The sequence below is a fragment of the Mobula birostris genome, chromosome 1 (assembly GCF_030028105.1).
Source record: "Mobula birostris isolate sMobBir1 chromosome 1, sMobBir1.hap1, whole genome shotgun sequence".
Classification (NCBI taxonomy): Eukaryota; Metazoa; Chordata; class Chondrichthyes; order Myliobatiformes; family Myliobatidae; genus Mobula; species Mobula birostris.
The window spans coordinates 122,135,075-122,158,046 of NC_092370.1; the positions used below are offsets into that span (position 1 = coordinate 122,135,075).

Sequence of the window (22,972 nt, forward strand, 5' to 3'; positions counted from 1 at the left end):
TTCTCTTCCCTCTGAGTGAGTGCGTCTGACCTGCCTCACCTTCCTGCAGGAAGTCACCGCTTTATTGCCGAGCCCTCACTCAGTCCTGGGGACACGGTGTCTAGCATCCATGTCTGAAGGTTCCTTTCTCATTGAGTCATACAATACAGAAATAAGCCCTTCAGCCCATTGAGGTTGTGCCAACAATCAGGCACCCATTGATATTGATCTGACACTATCCTTTTTCTTTCATTCCTCCACATTTCCATCAACTACCCCACTCCCCCAGTTTCTACCCCTCAGGTACACAAGGGTAAATTAACCCAACAACCCACACACCTTTTGGATGTGGGAGGAAAGCGGAGAGCCACTGGGAAACCCTTGTGATCACAAAGAGAATATGTAAACTCCACATAGGTAACAATTGAGGTCGAGATTGAAGCAGAGGTGACTTGAGTTGTGAAATAACAGCTATATTAGCTGTACTTCTGTTTTCTTGGCTGGTTGCACCTTTCAAGTTACCTACTGGTTCTGGTCCACTGAGAGTGTACCTGCTGTTGACACTCATTGGCCAAGGACAGCCAGTGGCTCAGCTGCCAATCAGCACTGGATGGACAGTTTGCTGGTGGATAGAGTGACCCTACATTGGACAATCACTCGAGTAGGAGTAACACCAGGTGGGCATAAGGACCATGAGTGGCTGTGACCATGTTTTGTATTTGCAAGCTCTCTGTCCTGTTCTGAGTCCAGCACATTGATGCAATCATGAAGACACACCAGCTCCTAAACTTTCTTGGAAGCTTAAAGAGATCCAGCATGTCACCAAATACTCTCACAAATGTCAATAAATGCACTGTTGAAAGTATCCTGATGGGTTGTATTGCGGTCTGGCATGGCAATTCCAATGTGCAGGAATAGAAGAGGGTGCAGATAGTAGTGCACGCATTCTGGTCCATCACAGGGACAGTCCTCTCACCCCTGACAACTCCTATATGAGGCATTGCCTCAGAAGGCAAAATTTATCATAGTGCATCCCACCAATGGTACAGGAGGCACAGAAGTCGGATGTCCCACATCGGCAGGTTCAGGAACAGCTACTTTCCTTTAACTATCAGGACTTTGAACCAACCCTACCCCAGTACCAGAACAAAACAGACCATCTCTTGGCCCTATCATGGATTTGTCACTGATTTTGTTTTATTTTTGTACTAATGTCTCGTTTTGCAGTCATTTTTATGTTAGTTATATTACACATAATTTATGTATTATTCATGTTATAGAGTCATAGAGAACTGCAGGACAGAAACATGCCCTTTGGCCCATCTAGCTCATGCCGATCTATTGTTCTACCTAGTCCTATTGACTTGCACCTGGCAATGGTCCTCCATGCCCCTCCTTTTCGCATACTTATATAAATGCATCTTAAGGGTTGAGATTGTACCCACATTCACCATTTCTGCTGGCATTTTGTTCCACACTCTCACCAGCTTCTGAGTGAAGAAGTTCCTGCTCATGTTCCCCTTAAACTTTCACCTTTAACCCTTAAGCCATGACTTCTAGTTCTCTCCCAAACTCGGTAGATAAAGCCTGTTTGCATTGACCCTATCTATACCCTTCACATTTTATATGCCTCAATCAAGATTCCCATCATTCTCCTACGTTCCAGGGAATAAAGTAATAATCTTGTCAACCTTTCCTTATAACTCAGGTCCCCAAGACCCAGCAGCATCCTTGTAAATTTCCTCTATAGGCTTTCAATCTAATTGATATCTTTCCTGTAGTTGGTTGACCAGAACTGCATACTATACTTCAAATTATGCCTCACAAACATCTTAGGACAACTTCAACATAACATCCTAACTCCTGTACTAAATACTTGGATTTATGAAGGCCAATATGCTGAAAGCTTTGTTTACGACCTCTATCTGCTACACCACTTTTAAGGAACTATGTATCTGTGTTCCCAGATTCCTCTGTTCTATTGCACTCCTCAGTACCCTACCATTCTGTGTGTTGTCTGAATCTATATACCTGCGATGCTGCTGCAAGCAATTTTTTCATTATATCTGTACCTCACCATAATGTGCACCATAATTTGTCTTTGAATATTTAAAATTTTAAAGATGACAATAAACTTGACATGACTTGCACATTAATGGTCCTGCTAGAGGCACTGACTGGTCTGGTAAGAGAATGCATTTGCCACACTTAGCTAAGACAGGGCTTGCGCAGCAGGTGAAGTTTGGACCTTTCATCTTCTCATTCACATCACAATCACACAGGTCAAATAGTTTGACCTGTGATTACCTTGGGTCCTGTTTAAGCTGACTAGCAGCCCAGCAGTCAGTTGATCTGGCTAGTGCACTTGTGTTACCTATCTCAATGTGGGAAAAGTGCCCTGCTTACACTACCCACACCTAGCAGTAGTCCACTGTGTTGAGATTTCCAAAACACAGAAATGTTTCTGTTTTTCCCTTCCCTCTGGAACAAAATAGGGGTAAATTTTGGTAGGAAAATCAACTATTTGGTTGTCTGATTTTCTAATGTGATTTTAATCAGAAAAGGACTATACAAAAGAAAACAACATGATTTATAATCAATTCAAGAACTGGTAATTGGAATAAGTTTATTATTGTCACATGTAGCGAGATACAGTGTAATGCTTCTGTTTTTGTCTGTCATCTAGACAGATCATGCCATACATAATTGTATTGAACTAATCAAAAGAAAACAGAATGCAGAAAATAGTGTTACAGTTCCCGAGATCATACAGTGTAGGTCATTAAGTAAAGTGCTAGTGGCATGATGTGGTAGATCAGGAGAGTTTTAATGTGTGAGAGTTCTGTTCAAGAGTCTAATAAAGGTGAATTACAAGCTGTACTTGAGCCTGGGGGTTCATGCACTCTAGATTTTGATATCACCGATACAATAGACAAGGCAATAACACAGTATAGGGTTATTGTTGGGTGTATGATTGTACAGGGATTCAAGGAACTAAGGAGGGGCCAATGGCATTGATGAGATTTTTGGAAACTAACACGAACCTGTGTCATAATATGTAGGAATAATTTGATCGGTTAAATAATTTGGCAGGTGGAAGTGCTCATTACCTGTCTTATCATTACATAGTTGAATACAAATGGGAAGACAGCACATTGGAGTGGATGTCCAACTCACTGCTGGTATTTAACAGTGTTGCCTTGGAAACTTATAGACTTAACAGACGAATGTTGATTGCTGCATTGCCAACTTTCCTACCTTCCCAGTCACTTTGGTATTATTTCAGTGAAGGCGAGAATCAATAATTTCTTTGACTCTTCATTGGGATAAAACATCATTAGATAAAATCTTGGTACAGAGGGGTTTTAAGGTGAAGTGAAATGATATTTTAATATTTCTTCAGACAGGAATCAACAGAACTGTTTTAATCCCAAAGACACACATTTAGGGTTAATGAGTTGTGCTCTGCTATGTTGGTGCTGGAATTGTGGTTATACTTGTGGGTTGTCCAACACAATGCTCGCTGATTTCATTTGATGCAAGTGACTCATTTCTCTGTACATATGACAAATAAAGCTAATCTGTAATCTTTAATCCTCATCCCCAAACATTTACCACACCTCGTCACATTTGGTTGCTGCAAGTTGTTGTTGGAATGGCAGGGATAGTAAAAAACAATCTCTTCTTTCCTTGTGACTTTTGCAAAAGTGTGCTACAGTTCTGTAAATGAGTCATCTGCCTGTTCCCAAAGCTGTTGCCTGATGTGATATTATTTTATCTGTCACAGCAGGTGCATTATTCGCTAGTCAATAGAGATATTCTTTCAAGTCAGGCTTGAATCTGGAATAGCACATTTCAAAAGGAAACTATAATCTGACTGACAATTTGCCAAGGACATTTCATGTGTTATAAGATCTTATTTTCAGCTTCATAGAAAAAGACCAAACTCTTCAAGTGTTAATCACAGTACAGATTCTCTTTAAGGATAGTCACAATAATTGAGTGACTTGTTGGAGCTATCAACAGATTATAAAAGACTGTAAAATAGTCTGTAGCAATAACATAGAAACATAGAAACATAGAAAATAGGTGCAGGAGTAGGCCATTCGGCCCTTCGAGCCTGCACCGCCATTTATTATGATCATGGCTGATCATCCAACTCAGAACACCGCCCCAGCCTTCCCTCCATACCCCCTGACCTCCGTAGCCACAAGGGCCATATCTAACTCCCTCTTAAATATAGCCAATGAACTGGCCTCAACTGTTTCTTGTGGCAGAGAATTCCACAGATTCACCACTCTCTGTGTGAAGAAGTTTTTCCTAATCTCGGTCCTAAAAGGCTTCCCCTCTATCCTCAAACTGTGGCCCCTCGTTCTGGACTTCCCCAACATCGGGAACAATCTTCCTGCATCTAGCCTGTCCAATCCCTTTAGGATCTTATACGTTTCAATCAGATCCCCCCTCAATCTTCTAAATTCCAACGAGTACAAGCCCAGTTTATCCAGTCTTTCTTCATATGAAAGTCCTGCCATCCCAGGAATCAATCTGGTGAACCTTCTTTGTACTCCCTCTATGGCAAGGATGTCTTTCCTCAGATTAGGGGACCAAAACTGCACACAATACTCCAGGTGTGCTCTCACCAAGGCCTTGTACAACTGCAGTAGTACCTCCCTGCTCCTGTACTCGAATCCTCTCGCTATAAATGCCAGCATACCATTCGCCTTTCTCACCGCCTGCTGTACCTGCATGCCCACTTTCAATGACTGGTGTATAATGACACCCAGGTCTCGTTGCACCTCCCCTTTTCCTAATCGGCTACCATTCAGATAATAATCTGTTTTCCTATTTTTGCCACCAAAGTGGATAACTTCACATTTATCCACATTAAATTGCATCTGCCATGAATTTGCCCACTCACCCAACCTATCCAAGTCACCCTGCATCCTCTTAGCATCCTCCTCACATCTAACACTGCCACCCAGCTTCGTGTCATCCGCAAACTTGGAGATGCTGCATTTAATTCCCTCATCCAAGTCATTAATATATATTGTAAACAACTGGGGTCCCAGCACTGAGCCTTGCGGTACCCCACTAGTCACCGCCTGCCATTCTGAAAAGGTCCTGTTTAGTCCCACTCTTTGCTTCCTGTCTGCTAACCAATTCTCCACCCACACCAATACCTTACCCCCAATACCATGTGCTTTAAGTTTGCACACTAATCTCCTGTGTGGGACCTTGTCAAAAGCCTTTTGAAAATCCAAATATACCACATCCACTGGTTCTCCCCTATCCACTCTACTAGTTACATCCTCAAAAAATTCTATGAGATTCGTCAGACGTGATTTTCCTTTCACAAATCCATGCTGACTTTGTCCGATCATTTCACCGCTTTCCAAATGTGCTGTTATCACATCCTTGATAACTGACTCCAGCAGTTTCCCCACCACTGACGTTAGGCTAACCGGTCTATAATTCCCCGGTTTCTCTCTCTCTCCTTTTTTAAAAAGTGGAGTTACGTTAGCCACCCTCCAATCCTCAGGAACTAGTCCAGAATCTAATGAGTTTTGAAAAATTATCACTAATGCATCCACTATTTCTTGGGCTACTTCCTTAAGCACTCTAGGATGCAGACCATCTGGCCCTGGGGATTTATCTGCCTTCAATCCCTTCAATTTACCTAACACCACTTCCCTACTAACATGTATTTCCCTCAGTTCCTCCATCTCACTGGACCCTCTGTCCCCTACTATTTCTGGAAGATTATTTATGTCTTCCTTAGTGAAGACAGGACCAAAGTAATTATTCAATTGGTCTGCCATGTCCTTGCTCCCCATAATCAATTCACCTGTTTCTGTCTGCAGGGGACCTACATTTGTCTTTACCAGTCTTTTCCGTTTTACATATCTATAAAAGCTTTTACAGTCCGTTTTTATGTTCCCTGCCAGTTTTCTCTCATAATCTTTTTTCCCCTTCCTAATTAAGCCCTTTGTCCTCCTCTGCTGAACTCTGAATTTCTCCCAGTCTTCAGGTGAGCCACTTTCTCTGGCTAATTTGTATGCTTCTTGTTTGGAATTGATACTATCCCTAATTTCTCTTGTCAGCCACGGGTGCACTACCTTCCTTGATTTATTCTTTTGCCAAACTGGGATGAACAATTGTTGTAGTTCATCCATGCAACCTTTAAATGCTTGCCATTGCATATCCACCGTCAATCCTTTAAGTGTCATTTGCCAGTCTATCTTAGCTAATTCACGTCTCATACCTTCAAAGTTACCCCTCTTTAAGTTCAGAACCTTTGTTTCTGAATTAACTATGTCACTCTCCATCTTAATGAAGAATTCCACCATATTATGGTCACTCTTACCCAAGGGGCCTCTCACGACAAGATTGCTAATTAACCCTTCCTCATTGCTCAAAACCCAGTCCAGAATAGCCTGCTCTCTAGTTGGTTCCTCGACATGTTGGTTCAAAAAACCATCCCGCATACATTCCAAGAAATCCTCTTCCTCAGCACCTTTACCAATTTGGTTCACCCAATCTACATGTAGGTTGAAGTCACCCATTATAACTGCTGTTCCTTTATTACACACATTTCTAATTTCCTGTTTAATACCATCTCCGACCTCACTACTACTGTTAGGTGGCCTGTACACAACTCCCACCAGCGTCTTCTGCCCCTTAGTGTTACGCAGCTCTACCCATATCGATTCCACATCTTCCCGGCTTATGTCCTTCCTTTCTATTGCGTTAATCTCTTCTTTAACCAGCAACGCCACCCCACCTCCCCTTCCTTCATGTCTATCCCTCCTGAATATTGAATATCCCTGAACGTTGAGCTCCCATCCCTGGTCACCCTGGAGCCATGTTTCTGTGATCCCAACTATATCATAATCATTAATAACAATCTGCACTTTCAATTCATCCACCTTATTACGAATGCTCCTTGCATTGACACACAAAGCCTTCAGGTGCTCTTTTACAACTCTCTTAGCCCTTATACAATTATGCTGAAAAGTGGCCATTTTTAATGCTTGCCCTGGATTTGTCGGCCTGCCACTTTTACTTTTCTCCTTAGTACTTTTTGCTTCTACCCTCACTTTACACCCCTCTGTCTCTCTGCACTGGTTCCCATCCCCCTGTTGTGAACTAACCTCCTCACGCCTAGCCTCTTTAATTTGATTCCCACCCCCCAACCATTCTAGTTTAAAGTCACCTCAGTAGCCCCCGCTAATCTCCCTGCCAGGATATTGGTCCCCTTAGGATTCAAGTGTAACCCGTCCTTTTTGTACAGGTCACACCTGCGCCAAAAGAGGTCCCAACGATCCAAAAACTTGAATCCCTGCCCCCTGCTCCAATCCCTCAGCCACGCATTTATCCTCCACCTCATCGCATTCCTACTCTCACTGTCGCGTGGCACAGGCAGTAATCCTGAGATTACTACCTTTGCGGTCCTTTTTCTCAACTCCCTTCCTAGCTCCCTATATTCTCCTTTCAGGACCTCATCCCTTTTCCTACCTATGTCATTGGTACCTATATGTACCACGACCTCTGGCTCCTCACCCTCCCACTTCAGAATATCTGGGACACAATCAGAAATATCCCGGACCCTGGCACCAGGGAGGCAAACTACCATCTGGGTCTCTGGACTGCGTCCACAGAATCGCCTATCTGACCCCCTTATTATCGAGTCCCCTATCACAACTGCCCTCCTCTTCCTTGCCCTACCCTTCTGAGCTACAGGGCCAGACTCTGTGCCAGAGGCATGGCCACTGTCGCTTCCCCCGGGTAAGCTGTCCCCCCCAACAGTACTCAAACAGGAGTACCTGTTGTTAAGGGGCACAGCCACCGGGGTACTCCCTATTACCTGACTTTTCCCCTTCCCCCTCCTAACCGTGACCCACTTGTCTGCCTCCCGTGGCCCCGGCGTGACCACCTGCCTGCAACTCCTCTCTATCACCTCCTCACTCTCCCTGACCAGACGAAGGTCATCGAGCTGCAGCTCCAGTTCCGTAACGCGGTCCCTTAGGAGCTGCATCTCGATGCACTTGGTGCAGATGTAGACGTCCAGGAGGCTTGGAGACTCCAGGGCCTCCCACATCCGACACCGAGAACAGCAAACTGCCCTCACACTCATACTGCCCCTCTCCTCAAATAACAACAGAAAATGAATGCCAAACCTTCCTCGTCTGTTTCCACCTAAGCCCGTTGAGCCGAAGCCCTTAAGTCTTCACTCTGCTTCCGGCTCACTCCGCAGCCCGCAAACTACGCTGCCCGCTCTATGAGGCTCTGTTCCTTTTAAATCTGCCGCGCTGCACAGCCCGACGTCACACGCCTGCGCAGTCCCGCCTCTCAGAACACCGTTGGAGAAAAAAAATAACAAAGATTTCAAAAATGTCTTTCTCGGCACTCCCACTCAGACTCTCAGACTCCTTCTTTGAATCAAACCCGAAGCAGGATGTCTGCCCTTTTAAATCTGCCGCGCTGCACTGCCCGACGTCACACGCCTGCGCAGTGTCGCCTCTCAGAACGTCGTTGGAGAAAAAAAATAACGAAAATTTCAAAAATGTCTTTCTCGGCACTCCCACTCAGACTCTCAGACTCCTTCTTTGAATCCAACAGATGTCTAATATTGTATGATTCAGGGAGCATCTTCAGAAGCAGAAACAGAATTCAGGTTGGAGACCTCTGAGGTTAAAGAAATGCAGAACATTAATCCAGAAGTTAAATGGATTTTATAAAGGGTATTACAAGGAGAGTTATAAGGATGAACTTAAGTTTTTTCACTGGAGCAGTGGAAGCTGAGGGGAGACCTGAAAGAAGTTCATAATTTATGATGGTATAGCTAGGCTAGATAGCCAGAATCATTTTTCCAGGGTTGAAATGTCTAGTACTAGAGGACATGCATTTAAGGTTTGAAGGAGTGTTTATTTTACGCAGCGAGTATGGTGCTTGAAATAATGGAGACACATACAGTATAACAGAAGCTTTTAAGAAGCTCTTAGATAGGCACATGAGTAGACAGAGAATGGAGGGATATGCACATTATGAAGGCAGAAGCAATTAGCTTAGTCAGAGTGTGTGGCTCTCCATTGGTCTAGATCGATCCTGGACGTTGGGCCCTAGCTATCTATGTTGTTGGTGCAGCGCTTTCTGCAGCTGATGAAACAAATGTGAGAATGGCAGTCTCTGTTGCAAAGGCCGCATTTATAAGTGGTCTCAACTCTACTGGAGATGCAATGTTCCTTTCTAGGGCCCGTTTGTCTTCTGCTGCTTTCGGGAATATTTCCTTGCCTGACTTAAGGTGTTATTTCAGGGTGCTTCTTCACCTGGTGCGGTCAGCTGCAAGGTCCTCCCAAGACACAATTAGTATTTCCAGTGCCTTCCCAGCCCACTTACAGACATCCTTGTAGCGCAGTTGCGGGTGGCCAGCGCAGCCTATGCTGCCTGAGCAGGGTGTACACACTAGGGAGGTCAGCATAAGAGAGAACCTCAGCTTTGGCTATACTGTCTCTGCAGAAGATGCCTGAAATGTGACGAAGGAATGTGCTGTGCCTACTCCCTACTTAGTGTCTGTTGCCCAGGTCTCATTGCCTTTACAGCGGTGTGCTGGTGACACAAGCATTGCACATTCCCACATTTGATTTGACTGAGAGTTTGGAGTTCTCCCAGACTCGTGTGGTAAGATCCCTTAAGGTTGTGATAGCCGGGGTGATAAGCTCCTACTCCCAAATACTCCCAATGGCTAGTGTCTCAAATAGCCTCTGATAGCAGTGTCCAGCTCCTGGCCTTCCCATGTGACTTTGCTACTAGGCCTGGTGGAACAGTTTCTACATGCTGGAGAAGGGGAAAAGGTGGGTTACTGGTGCCTTAAAACCAGTCGCTTCAGGCAGATGGGGTTCATCAGTCATGGTTGGTAACTCCTCTATGAGAAAGAAAACTCTGATCTCAAACCCCTGCTGTCTTGTGGCCATACCCACTCATGGGGAAGGCTTCAGGATCAAAGTCTGGAGCTTAGTAAAGTGCTGGAGTCCCTAAGGCAGCCTTATGTTGAGTTCAACATTACTGGTGCCAAACTGTATTGGTCTGTGGTGTTCCTTTGGATTCATCAGCTGCTTGGAGAGGGGGAGCCTGCAAAATGCTTGGTCTGCCTACTGTACTGCCCTGGCTTGTGAATTATCTTGAGTATCGACTTCACTTTGTAGTGTTGACACAATTCAAGAGAGGACACTCTGGCATTGACACAATTCAAGAAGCAGCGGTTACCAGTTATAAGCCACTATGCTCAAATTTCGTAGAATGTGGCGGCAAGGGTTGCTTCCAATGGTGGAAGAAATTCTTGGATCTCACTAGACAGCTACCTCCTACCTTAAGCTGGGAAGCCCCCAGTGAGATAGGTGCTGTCCCACCAGAGTCTGCCTTCCTCACTGGGTGCATGTGGATTAGGTACTAGTTTAGTTCGGGATGCAATTATGACAGTACAACTTTATGGACTGAAGGGCCTGCCCTTGTAACATGTTCTAGTTTGGGATGTACAAAAAGGGGAGAGGGGAACAGAGAGCAAAAGTGAAGGATGGAATGAAGAATGAGTTTTAAACATAAGGGGAAGGAGGAGGGAGTAGAGAAATTGAAGAAAAGAGCATGATAGAGGGGAACAGATGGACATTATTTACATGGTTTTCCAGAAGGCGTTCGATAAAATGTTGCATAAACGACTTATCCATTAGATAAGGATGCATAGAGTTGCGGGTGAGGTATGAGCGTGGATAGATGATTGGTTAACTAATAGAAAGCAGAGAGCTGGGTTTCATGGGTGTTACTCTGGTGAGCAATCAGTGATGAGCGGTGTGCCGTGTGGGTCGGTGCTGTTCCGGCAAACTGTTCACGATACACATTCACGATCTGGGAGAAAGGACTGAGAGTGGTGTATCTACGTTTACTGATGATACTAAATTGAGCGGATAAGCAAATTGTGCAGAAGATACGGAGAGCCTGCAGAGAGATAAAGATAGGTTAAGTGAGTGGGCAAGTGTCTGGCAGATGGAGTACAATGTTGGTAAATGTGAGGTCATCGACTTTGGAAGGAAGGTGAAAGAGCAGGTTATTATTTAACTGGTAAAAAATTGCAGCATGCTGCTGTACAGAGGGACTTGGGAGTGATTGTGCATGAATCACAAAAGATTGGTTTGCAGGTGCAACAGGCTATCAAGAAGGTAAATAGAATGTGGCCTTCATTGCTGGAGGGATTGAATTTAACTGCAGGGAGGTTAAGCTGCAACCGTACAGGGTACTGGTGAGGCCGCACCTGGAATACTGCATGCAGTTCTGGTCTCCTTACTTGAAGGAGGATATACTGGCTTTAGAGGTGGTGCAGAGGAGGTTCATCAGGTTGATTACAGAGATGAGGGGTTTAGACTATGAGGAGAGATTGAGTCGCCTGGGACTGTACTCACTGGAATTCAGAAGGATGAGAGAAGATCTCATAGAAACATAAAGAATTTTGAAATGGATCGATAAGGTAGAAGTAGGAAAGTTGTTTCCACTTGTAGGTGAAACTAGAACCAGGCAACATAGCCTCAAGATTCGGGGGAGTAGATTTAGGACGGAGATGTGGAAGAACTGCTTTTTCCCAGAGAATGGTGAACCTGTGGAATACTCTGCCCAATGAAGCAGTGGAGGCTACCTCAGTAAATATATTTAAGATAAGGTTGGATGAATTTCTGCATAGTAGGGGAATTAAGGGTTATGGGGAAAAGGCAGGCAGGTAGAGATTAGTCTATGGCCAGATCATCCATGATCTTATAAAATGACAGAGCAGGCTCGACAGGCCAGATGGCCTACTCCTCCTATTTGTTATGTTCTTAAGGTAAACTGAGACTACAAAAGTACTGGAAATCTGAAATAAGAGAGAACAAATTAAAGAAGGTCACACCCACAGAAGTGATGGTAGATGTGGACAATCAATGTGCAAATAAATAGTAAGGACATCCCCAATATATCCAGCATTGCAATGGTTAAATCATTAGGCTGAGAGCCACAGTTCCAGTCCACTCACGCAGAGACATGGGTTTGAAGTCCTTATTCAATTACATTGAAGCAATTAACTAAATCTGAAATTTAAATATGAAAGCTAGATTCAATATAAAGTGCTTTGAAAGTACTAGATCATGTTGAAATCCCTTCCAATTCATTAACTGAAAGAAATATGCCACCCCTTTAACCCTTGACTCTCATGTAAATTCAGAAACAATTAAAGATGGACAAAAAATGTATGATATATCCATATGCTATTAATGATTTGACATTGAGAGATCAAAGCGAGGGAGCTATTACTTCAGGTCTAACACAAGGTACTTATTTATGACCCTTTATGAGTTTCAAAGGCCTGGATAGGGATTGACTGCATGGATCCAGAAGATCGTTTGAAATTTCAAATGCTGGCCAGGGAACAATGTGTAACCAGAGTGGTATCAGATCACAGTGCTCTGCTGCATATTAACATGCTGTTTGTGGTAGTGCCAGGTTCTCACTTATGCAGAGCATGTCATGGTAGAGTGTCCAAGGGCCATCACTAATGTCCATAGTTCTGATACAGATGTTTCTCAATTTTGATCAAAAGTCATAGTGAGATTAATCCAACACTGAATGGAAAGAAGATATTATTTACCTGAGAGATATCTCATTTAGCAGTAAAAGATTGTCCAGAGATTGAGAAAATGGCAGAGAACTCAAATGTTAGCTATCATTGTGGGTTAAAAATCTCAGAAAACAGTAAGGGTCAAGCAGCATCTGTAGAAAGAGATATAGCATCAAAAGAAAGAGTTCCATTGTTTTTGTGGATATCTTTGTTCTTTGCAACACACACCAAATGCTGAAGGAAATCAAGAGGTCAGGCAGCATCAGTGGAAATGAATGAACAGTTGACATTTCAGGCTGAGACCCTTTTTCAGGACTGGAAGGGGAAGATGGCAGAATAAAAAGGTGGGATGAAGGGAAAGAGGACTAGCTAGAAGGTGATTGATGAAGCCAGGTTGGTTAGAATGGTAAAGGACAGGAGAAGAAGGAATATGATAGGAGAAGAGAGTGGACCAGGTGAAAGAGAGAGAGGTGATAGGTGGGAGAAGAGAGAGGTGAGAAGCCTGTGTGGGAATAGAAGTAGGAAGGGGAGGGAAAACAATTATCAGAATGAGAAATCTATATTTATGCCATCAGAGAAGCCTCGTCGTGGCAAAAGAAGAGGTGATGATTGAAATGTTGGAACGGGAATGGGGATAGGAATTAAAGGTTGGCCACTGGGAAATATCGCTTTTGATGGATGGAACGGAGGTGTTCAACAATGTGGTCCCTAATTTATGTCGTGTCTCACCAATGTAGAGGAGGCCACATTGGGGGAACCAGCTACGATAGACGACCTCAAAAGATTTGCAAGTGAAGTGTTGTCTCACCTGGAAAGACTGCTTGTGGCCCTGAGTGGAGGTAAGGGAGGATGTGAATGGACAGATGTAGCATTTATGTTGCTTGTAGTTATATGTGCCAGGATAGAGATCAGTGGGGTGGGAGATGAATGGATGAAAGCAGAGAGTTGGAGGGGGGGGGGAGTTGAAGATGTGTTTGGTGATAGGATCCCACTGAAGATGGCGGAAGTTGCAGAAAAGGACGCGGAGGCTCATAGCATGGTAGTAAGGACAAGAGGAACTCTGTCACTCTTAAGGCGTCGGGAAGATGGGGTGAGAGCAGATGTTCAAGAAATGGAGGAAGTGCGGGTGGGGGTAGCATCAATGGTGGAGGAAAGGAAACCATGTTCTTGGAGGCCTGGAAAGGAAAGGCTCATCCTGGGAACAGATATAGCGGAGATAAATGAACTGAGAAAAAGAAATTTTTACACATGGTTAAGAAGATGTATAGTCAAGGTGGGAATTGGTAGTATTATAAAAGATGTCAGTAGGCAGTTTGTTTCCAGAAATGGAGACAGAGAGATCAAGAAGTGGAAGAGAGGTGTCAGAAAAGGACCTAGTGAATTTAAGGGCAGGGTAGAAGTTGGAGGCAAAGTTGATGAAATTGTTGAGCTCACTGTGGGTATATGAAGCAGCACCAATACAAATGTCAATGTAGCACAGGATGAGTGGGGAGCATTACCAGGGAAGGCTTTGAACGTGAACTATTCGACATTGCCAACAAAAAGGCAGGCATAGCTGGGGCCCATGCAGGTGCCCATGGCTACACACTGAGGAAGGCAACTGGTTGGTTCTTTGTTTTTTTGCCATTTATATTCTATTTGTTTCAATTGCATTATTTTCTCCCAAAATTAATTCCTGTTGGGAATCTCCTTATGGGAGCTCTTAGGGAGAAATGGACCTAAAGCATGTGGTATGTCATTTGACCTCTGGAGGCTTCCTGCTATTTTGGTCAGACTGTGGCCTGTCTACAATTAGCTCCCCATCTCTCCAATTTCTTCCAGCCTCCAACATTTTGAGATCTCCTCCACTGCTAACCTCACAATCAATCTCAGTTTTAACCATTCCAACGTCAGCAGCATACCTACAGCTGGCAAGAGCTAGGTTCCAGAATTTCCTCCCTAAGACATCCTTTTGTCTTGCCACACTCATAAAAGTTGCTGGTGAACGCAGCAGGCCAGGCAGCATCTCTAGGAAGAGGAACAGTCGACGTTTCGGGCCGAGACCCTTTGTCAAGATTAACTGAAAGAAGAGCTAGTAAAAGATTTGAAAGTGGGAGGGGGAGATCCGAAATGATAGGAGAAGACAGGAGGGTCCTGACGAAGGGTCTCGGCCCGAAACGTCGACTGTACCTCTTCGTAGAGATGCTGCCTGGCCTGCTGCGCTCTCCTAGCAACTTTTATCTGCCAGCATCTGCAGATTTCCTCGTGTTTGCGCTTTTGTCTTGCCATTTCGCTTTCCTTTTTTAAGAGCACCATAAACTTAATCTCTTTGCTTTTAGCTTTTGATCACTTGCCTTAACTTCTGTGTAAGCAGTGCACAGTGAAGTTTTCTTTGATTATGCCATGTGAAGTGTTTTAACTGAGTAGAAACACTCATGGAAATAAATTGTGGTTATTGCTGTCTCTTGTTCAATTTGTAAAACTTTAGAGAATATCTCTGTATACACTGGACTAATAACAATCTATTTATTTCACTCTGCAACCAATCTAGTCTTTATGGGATTTACTGGGGATGGAGGGAGTTGGTTAACATTTGTCTGTTATTCTTCATTATTGAAGACTGTTACATGTAAAATCATCTATGATTGTCCATTACTTGTTTGTTACAGGAATCCAGGATGGAGACTTAATCCAAAGGATCTGTTACTGTTGAAACTTCCAATAAACCCAAAAAATGAAAGCTCTGGAATTCTCTTCTGAAACTGAAATCAAGCTCAGAATAAGATATATCATCACTAACTTCTCTGATATTATAATGTGTGATGGATAATTACTTCATGCTTTTTTCTGCTAACGTTGCTTTCTAAATAACAGCTGCCATTTGGAAAATTACAAATGTGCAAGTGAACTTCTAACTCACAGCTTTTTAAACATTTCTGGTCGTAAATGGAAGTCAGTCTTCAGCTCTCAAAATGAAGACCATCAGACCATAAGACATAGGAGCACAATTAGGCCATTCAGCCCATCAAGTCTGTTCCGCCATTCCATCATAGCTGATCCCAGATCACACTCAACCCCTTACGCCTTCTCATCATGTAAATGGAAACCAGCAATCATTTTGAAGTAAAAAAACACAGATTTGCAAACAATCTCTGTATTTTGAAAACACTCTTTCTGGGAAAGCAAATGTTAGCTGACTACACCTGCTTTATTGTTGTTCAGGAGGTCCGTGTAAGCCAAAGGGTTGTTTAATTTGAGTTGTTTTGAACAGACAAGCTGACTCTTAAATTGCTTAGTTCAAGGAAGCTTGCAGAACAAATGGATAATATCATTTAGCATATCAATAACTAATGTGTTTTATTTGGAAGTTTTATATGCTCAAGGAAGTTAGCTTTACAGCCTTTGCTATGCTCTAAGTCTCCAAAAATGATTTTAGACTATCTGTGAAGTCACTCAAGAGGTAGAAAAAGTGTATAAACACAGAGAGCAATTTGGGCTTATTAGGAATGAGGTAAGGAATTTCAAGAAGAAACAATGAAGAAACAGAGCATGAGTGAGAATCCATTCCTCCAGCTTTGTTTTTTGTGATGGACAATTCATTTGTCTGCAAATTGCTGGTATGTCATTTTAGTTTATAGGAATTATACCTGTGCTTAATTAGTTTATTGAGTTTAAGAAATCCTTAATGCTTTGTGCTTTATGTTTAAGAAATGGCATGTGTTTTAGGAATTGTTTGTAATTTGAAAATGTTTTATAATGTTTCAATGTTCAATATAATGATTCAATAATTCAAGACAAGACAGACATCCTCTGAAAATATGAAAGTATTTAAGACAGATATCCTCTGTGAGTTTTAAATGTGTTTTAAAAGTGTTGTTTGGATTTAAACGTGTATCACTGTAAATAAATGAACAGTGTTTAAACCACTTTGTTCACTGGAAGCATCTTCTCTTTGGGAACCAATTTCTCAAATAGTGGGTATTAGTCGTTAATCTCACCATGGAGAATAAACAGGGAAGTAACCTTGTCTTTGAAGGCTGGGTAGTTACAGTATAAGCTCGCTTTAGTGAGAATACTCATGGCTACTTATATCCGGTAGGACACACTGGGGTGTCTGAAAAGAGGATGCTGTCTAAGTTGCATGCCATCTTGGTCAATGTCTCCCATCCAGTACATAATGTACTGGGTGGGCACAGGAGTACATTCAGCCAGAGACTCATTCCTCTGAGATGCAGCACAGAGCGTCATAGGAAGTCATTCCTGCCTGTGGCCATCAAACTTTACAACTCCTCCCTTGGAGGGTCAGACACCCTGAGTTGATAGGCTGGTCCTGGACTTATTTCATAATTTACTGGCGTAATTTACATATTACTATTTAACTATTTATGGCTCAATTACTATTTATTATTTATGGTGTAACTGCAACGAAAACCAATTTCCCCCAGGATCAATAAAGTATGACTATTAAAGTTTTAGTTTGAGTTTAGAACTTTGTGGTTAGCAAACCAAAACCCACCACAATTGATATTTGTTTTGTAACAGCAGTGTAATGCAAAGGTGTAAAAAAATAAACAAACACTGCAAAAAAAAACAGTGAGATATGTTTCATGGGTTTATGGATTGTTCTGATGGCTGAGGTGAAGAAACTGTTTCTGAATCACTGCATGTAGGTCTTCAGGATTCTACAGCTCCTCCCATTGGTAGTAACAAGAAAAGGAAATGTCCCACATGATGAGTTTCCTTAGTGACAGACACTACCTCCACAGAATCACCACAGTGGTAGATGAGTATGTCAGTGATAGGGTATGCAGATTTGCTGATTCTATAACACTCTACAGCCCCTTGTGATTCTATACGTTGGTAACTCCATACCAGTTAGTGATACAACCTGTTAACATGCATCGATAGAGTTGTGTAAAAATCTTTGGTAACATATAAAGTAGAGCTGCCGGTATGCCTTCTTTGCCTTGCGGACTATCACCTCATTTATAATGTTTCTTAAAGCATAAATCTTTGAACAAGCTTCAGCTGATCTTGTTTTATATCTCCTTATGAGTCTTGACTTTAAACGTTCTGACAAAGAGTCTTGGACAGTAAACATTTACTCTATTGTTTTCCCATAGATCCTCTCTGACCTGCTGAATGTCTTCAGCATGTTCTGTTTTTATTTGAGATTTCCAGCAGATCTTTTTATTTGATCAGCAAGCTTGCTTTATTACTTTGAGAGAATGTATCATATCAGATGCATCAATTAAATGTGTTTTGAGAGTAGGCTGTAAGAAGTTGTCATTAGTTTTAATTTTCCATGGACACCACAAACATCTGTTTCACTTTGACTTGTCACACAGACCAATGCGTTTTGATTGGTGAATCAGTCAGTAAACTGACAGACTTTATGGCCTTTCAGTCACAAAATATACATTGGGAGGCAGGGGAAAATATAAAGCCAGCAATGACTCAGGTGTGCAGGGAAGCATTACGGGAAAAGAAATGTTGACAATAGACCTCAGAGAGAGGGAGAAAAGCAGGTAAAGTAATTAAAATTAGACAAGGCAAGCTAAGCAAGCAAATAATTAAAAAGAGTGATAAGGTTGACGAGGTGTGAGTGGATTTTCAAAAAGTTCAGCCTACTGGGGACGGAAACTTGGGTTAGTTGCAGAATTATGAAATGAAGTTAAATTTATTGACTGGTGTACCAAGATATACCTTGAGCTTGGTTGCCCAACCCAAGCCCGATGGATCCAATGATGAATGCTGGGTTTGTTGGCAGGTATCAAAAAAAGATTGTGTGTTCTTTGGTTCTGGATTGCTGTGTGTAAAATTGAGTTTGAATTGTCTATAGTTGGATCAAATGCAGATTAGAATTTGCCATCTTCAGACCAGCTCCACTTTGGCTGTGGTTCTGTGCGATTGGGTCAGAAAGAGATTGGCTCTTGTGAGTTGGCTTTGGATTAGCTTTGGTTGGACCTAATTGGGATTTACTGTGGTCTGCACAGATTTGGTGGCATCAGGTTCAGATTGACCATGGTTGGCTTGGTTTTGGATTGGCTGCAGTTGGGTTAGATCTGGTTTGGTTGTGTTTGGTTTGGATTTAGATTGGCTGTACTAAGAATACCCGTACTTGGAATGGTTTCAGAGAGATTTTGGTCAGGTTGATTCAAACTAGGCATTTTGACTGCAGCTCATAACGCACCTTCTCTCAGCAGGAATCAGTGGTAGAGGTAAAGGGGCAGTGTCAGGCAGTCTTAGAGTATGTAAAAGAGTGCTTTGACTCAACACAACTAAACAATATAACCACAAAGGTGAGAATCTTGAGAAAGCATCAGAGTGCTTGGTGCCATTGATAATGTCTCCTCCTAAAGAATTTAATCTGACTTGCAAAACACTGAGAAATCTGGTCGACTGAGGAAAATTCAACATAGATTTCTGCAGAAAACTCCACACCAACGACACAGACAAGGTCTGACCATTTAAAGAGCATTCAGCCAAGCTTGCAACCTTCTGCTGGGGCTTTTGTTCCTGATTGAGGTCCTTGCTGTGCATGCACATGCTCTAACACCATTAAGTGATATGAAATGGGTGTTGTGTGTCTATTGAACTTAGTGGCTCAGTAGAATTTCTGTGTCACTATTTCACATTTGACTGACAACTGGATGACTGAAATCCAAATTATATCTATAATTAAACTTATGCCTCAATTCAATCAGGTAAGAGCTGGAGAAAGGGGATTCATCCACTGTATATGACATGGGGCTCCAGTTGGTTCGTGAGGCTTTAGGTAGCTGATAGGTATCATATGAGAAGGCACAGTTTTAAGGTGCTTGGAAGTAGATACAGAGATGTAAGGGTAAGTTTTTTATACAGAGAGTGGTGAGTGAGTGGAATGGGCTGCCAGCGACTGTGGTGGAGGCGGATGCAATAGGGTCTTTTAAGAGGCTCCTGGATAGGTATATGGAGCTTAGAAAAATAGAGGGCTATGGGTAACCCTAGGTAATTTCTAAGGTAAGTATACGTTCAGCACAGCATTGTGGACTGAAGGGCCTGTATTGTGCTGTAGGTTTTCTATGTTTCTATGTTTCATCTATGTACATTTTCAGTATATCATCCAGAGATTTCAAAACAGCTCAAAACCAGCACCGCAATCCATAAATGATAAATTAGTGCTCTATCTACAGTATATCTGATTTGAATGATATTTTTAAACAAAGAACCTTTGACCGAAAATGTTAACTCTGTTTCTCTTTCCATAGATGTGGCTTGACCTGCTGAATATCTCCATCCCAACTGTTCGTATTATTAACGTGAGGTGCTGTCTAAAAAAGGCCACATCCATTGTCAAAAATCCCCAACACCTTGCAACTACAATCAGGCATGATGTGTAGAGTCCTGAAACCCCACACCACCAGGTTTAAGAGAGCTACTTCCCTCCAACCATTCTTTTCTTGAACCAAACAGCAAACCTGTAGTCACTATGGTTTAGTAGTGTTATGACCAAATTAATTGCTTTGCATTAAAGTGGATTTTTTGTTCTCATTGTGCACTTCATCGAAAAAACTGAGTATAATTTATGTTTAATTTGCTTTTTTTTCTTGTGAATGCTGCTTATATGATGCTATATGCCTGTGATACTGCTGCAAGTGGGCTTTTCATTGCACCTATACATACATGTACTTGTGTTTATGAAAAAAAACCTGACTTTGATTTTCCATTTTTATTTTAGATCTCCAGAATCTCAGTATTTTTTTGAATTACCGTTTGCAGAAGTGAAATATGAACTCATCTTCATATGTTGTAGAAAATTAGCAAGGTATTTCAATCGACTTTCTATCTAGCATCAACTGCTAGTTGCATGATGTTAATGTTCATGTGTTTCTCATAGAAAGTACAGTAGAAAAAGATACTACTAATGGACAATCCATTTGCCCTCTCTGATGTCAAGGCAGCTTCTGTTAAGTTTCTGAACTAATTCTGAATGCCCACAGCTAATATTTTCTGTCCTGGCTGTGTCATAAATGAACCCAACACGAAGTCAAGTCCAAGTGCGTTCTTTGCATTGTCTGATTCACTAGCACAGAATTTGTCCATACCTTAAATATTTTTAACGACTGGCCTCCACCATCCTCAGGGGCAGAAAATTCCAGCTATTCACTACTGTCTGAGAGAAGGGATTTTTATACATCTTAGTTTTAAATAGTCAACCGCTTTCCTGGTACTACATATATCCCCTTGTTCAGAACTCCTTTAAAAGGCAAATTCTATTTAGCTTGTTACCTTAAACAACTTTATGAAATCTTTCTTGTTGATTTAGAAAAACTTTTTAAAGTCTTTCAAATGCTTGTTAATTTAAAATGACAGTTTAAAATCTTTTCAAAGTCTTATTTATTTTAAAAGACTTGCATGTTTCTGCCGCTTGATAATGGAAAAGTGTTTTTACTTCTTTCTGAAATGTTTAATATTTTTTCCAAGAGGCTTGTTAATTTGACGTATTCTTTTCCACGGGCCTTTTAAAATCTTAAAACAAAATAACATAAATTCTCCGTAATTTCCGCCGCCTCCAACGGAATCCCACCACTAAGCACATCTTTCCTTCCACCCTCCCCCCGCTTTCCACAGGGATCGCTCTTTACGTGACTCCCTTGTCCATTCGTCCCCTCCATCGCTCCCCACCGATCTCCCTCCTGGCACTTATCCTTGTAAGCGGGACAAGTGCTACACATGCTCTGACACTTCCTTCCTCACCACCATTCAGGGCTCCAGACAGTCCTTCCAAGTGAGGCAACACTTCACCTGTGAGTCGGCTGGAGTGATATACTGCGTCCGGTGCTCCCAATGTGGCCTTCTATACATTGGAGAGACCTGACGCAGACTGGGAGATCGTTTCGCTGAACACCTACGCTCTGTCCACCAGAGAAAGCAGGATCTCCCAGTGGCCACACATTTTCATTCCATGTCCCATTCCCATTCTGATATGTCTATCCACGGCCTCCTCTACTGTAAAGATGAAGCCACACTCAGGTTGGAGGAACAACACCTTATATTCCGTCTGGGTAGCCTCCAACCTGATGGCATGGACATTGACTTCTCAAACTTCCGCTAATGCCCCACCTCCCCCTTGTACCCCATCCGTTATTTATTTATATACACACATTCTTTTTCTCTCTCTCTCCTTTTTCTCCCTCTGTCCCTCTCTCTATACCCCTTGCCCATCCTCTGGGCTTTTTCCCCCTCCCCCTTTTCTTTCTCCCTGGGCCTCCTGTCCCATGGTTCTCTCGTATCCCCTTTTGCCAATCAACTGTCCAGCTCTTGGCTCCATCCCTCCCCCTCCTGTCTTCTCCTATCATTTCAGACCTCCCCCTCCCCCTCCCACTTTCAAATCTCTTACTAACGCTTCCTTCAGTTAGTCCTGACGAAGGTTCTCGGCCTGAAACATCGACTGTACCTCTTCCTAGAGATGCTGCCTGGCCTGCTGCATTCACCAGCAACTTTTATGTGTGTTGCTTAACATACATTACAATTGCTTGTTAACTTGGTTTCACAGAAGCTTGAAAAGTTTTTGAATGAAAGTTTCTAAAATCTTTGAATCTTCCAGAGGTCTGAACAATACATATATCTGAAGCATTGAGGCTAATTCAAAAGGGGTAGGCTATTGCAGTATTTTCACTTCTTGTTAAGTTGGTATGTGAAGCTGCTCTTAAAGTTCCACATGATGTCACTTTCAGGGCTGAAAGAAATAGGAAGTGATTGAGTCATTGAGTCAGAGTCATACAGCACAAAAAGTGACCTTCTGGAGAATTGTGAACATCACGAAAACCAACTTACCCTTCATAGTGTCTGTCTAACACTTCCTGCAGCCTTGGGGTAGCAGCCAAGGTAACAACAGACTTTTCCCATCATGGTTATTCTGTCAGGTCAGGGTCTTGCCTTGCTGCTGGTACCACGTAGGCCAGTACTACCTGTCTCGGTCAGGTTGATGGCGACTCAGCCGGCACACCCCCGGTGCACTTCGGTTAACCAGGGAGGAGGGTGTGTAGGCACCCAGCAGGACTAAGAACAAAACCTGTCAAAGGGCGGATGAACTCTTTGTGAGTCAACGGCCACCTACTGTCTGTGTGAGGAGTGGCAGCCACACAGTCTTTCGTTTCGCGCCTTAAGGCATTATGATGACAGACAACCTAACAAGCCCTATACTTCCAGAGCTGGGAGTGCTCAGGAACTCTGCGGAACACCCAGACCCTGGCCTAGACAGGCAGTATGATTATGCAACCTCAAACCCCACAGAGAGTCTAACAAGGGGGCCGAGTGAACTACACCTCTTTTGCATTGTAAGGTAAAAACGATCATCTCAACCTTCAACGCAAACACCATCCGCCTCTTTCCTTG

At 42.7% G+C, this 22,972-nt stretch overlaps 1 pseudogene; it reads left to right on the top strand.

The window, feature by feature from the left end:
- The window catches only part of LOC140191137 (craniofacial development protein 2-like), a 130,698-nt pseudogene that overhangs the window by 106,813 nt on the left and 913 nt on the right, over positions 1-22,972 (top strand).